Raw genomic sequence first — 2,252 nt, 5'->3', positions numbered from 1 at the left:
GTTTAATTTTATATCTTTATGTTTGAAGGCTGAAATGTGGCAAGAGGTTGACCAGTTCAAGGGGGCCGAGTACTTTCGCAAGGCACTGTATATATGTGTGTGTGTGTAGACCAGGCCATTCCCTCCTCCTTTCTCTTTTTCTTGCTTGGCTTTTCTATGAGAATATTTCTCTGATTCTCCAAACGGGGACTTTTCTCGCTGCTGTTTTGCTGGAGGTAGGATAGTCACTACTCATGAATATTCCCCATAAACTAAACTGTCCGTTAAACGCAATTTTGGCCAGAACGTGAAGATGCAAATCAATGGACATGAACTGAAGCAAACAAATTACCTACAAATTTTAGATTGTTTAAACATTCCTGGTACATTTATGATATAAAAGAGTGTGACATAATCAGACTCATTTAGTCACATTTTATGCAGATTAGGTATATTCCCAAACACAACAGAACTAATTTGTTCACTATGCATGTGTCAGGAGAAATCACACAGAGCAGCATGCATTTTCTGTATGTATCTTCGTGTGAAAATCTCTGTCAGTTGTGTCTAACTTGGACATGCATGAAATGCATTTCTGCTAAGTGATGAAGAGTCATACCATCCTGAATTCTGTCGACTGCCCTCTACATTTTCTTTTTGCACTGTAAAAGTAAAGATGCTAAGGCTAGGAGACTAGCAAAGTGCCACCCACAGCACTGCAAGATCAGATGAAATGTTGGCTGGCGAAAGATCACCTTCTGCCAGAAAATGTGTGAACATGGACTACAGGGATTTCATGCTTTGAGCGTAAAACAGACGGTAGGAATTAGGCTAACCCATCCAACTGTCAGAAATCTTCACATGCAGTGTGAACACCTGTTGACTTAAAATTTGCTATGGGGACATAATAGCCCTGCACTGGCATCTCTACATACATAACATATGGGGTCTGGAAGTTTGTGTGTACATATTTGTATTGAGTTTCCTCAATCAGTGAGGTAAGTGATGGGAAAATACATTTCTCCCATTTGTATGAACCTGGGCACATTTAAATTCAGTCTGCTCCACTGAAAACTGCAAGGCTTATGTAAGAACATTAAATAACAGCATTGTTCTCAAATTCAGATCGTGAAATTTTAATAACAGACAAATATAACCAGTGTAAACACAAAATTCAGTTTTCAAATGATTTCATTCATTAAAGGAAAATATGCTATCTGAACCAACTTGGCATTATGTGAAGAAGCAAACAAATTAGACTTTAAAGGATTACAAACACATTTTTTAAGGCTTTGAGGCTGAGGCAAACCACAGGGAGAGCCATCATCCACAAATGGGGAAAGCATGGAACAGCGGTGAACTTCCCTGGAGTGGGAAGCAAAAATTAACAAACTATCAGAAAAAATGTAAATAAGTCAACAGTTTACAAAAGATTACCACAAACTCTTTGAGGGCAATATTGGCGCCTGAGATGCATTGTGACAGATCCACACTGTCACTAAATGTACAGGAGGATTTACAGTAGATGAAAACAGCCATAGACTAACAGAAGTCTAGAGGTGGCAGACAATCATGGGTCCAAGGAGAGAAAATCCAATATAAATCCAAACGGTGTGAAAAACAAGAAAGAGAACAAAACAAGTAAAGAGCTGGATCCATAAAAAATGAAGACCATGCAAAGCAACAGAAAGGAGTGCAATGAAGGGAACACAGAGTAAGTGAACACAGGAATGTTGCTGCTCTTCATGAACCTCCAAGGTCAGATATCAGATCTGGAAAAGATGTTAACTGTGTTCCACTTGGAAAACTAGTTTGATTTTGCTAATCATCATTGACCCGAATAAATATAATTAACACCATATGTTGATAACAATATATGTCACTATTTATGTGAATTTTTTAATAGGATGCAACAACAAAACTTTGTATTAATAGAGTTCACATCCATCCATCCTTAGTCCTTTGCTTATCCTAGATCAGCTTGCAGGGGTAACAGCTTGAGGAGATCCCTGTCCCCAGTAAATATACTCTCCAGCTAATTCTGGGGATTCCCAAGGCATTCCCAGGCCAGAAGGGATACATAGTCCCTGTAGGAAGTTCCAGGTCTGCCCTGCGATATCCTCCCAGTGGGATGTACCTAAAAACGTCAAAAGGCACATCAAGGCATGTTTCCAATGCTGAGCCTATCCAGGATGTTGAGCCTATTCAGGAGGCTTCACCTTTTGGTTTAGCTCTTTTATCACCACAACAAACCGCAGCAGCCCCTGATTTAT

This window comes from Girardinichthys multiradiatus, chromosome 15 (genome assembly GCF_021462225.1).
Source record: "Girardinichthys multiradiatus isolate DD_20200921_A chromosome 15, DD_fGirMul_XY1, whole genome shotgun sequence".
In the NCBI taxonomy this organism is placed as follows: domain Eukaryota; kingdom Metazoa; phylum Chordata; class Actinopteri; order Cyprinodontiformes; family Goodeidae; genus Girardinichthys; species Girardinichthys multiradiatus.
This window is presented reverse-complemented; position numbering follows the sequence as displayed.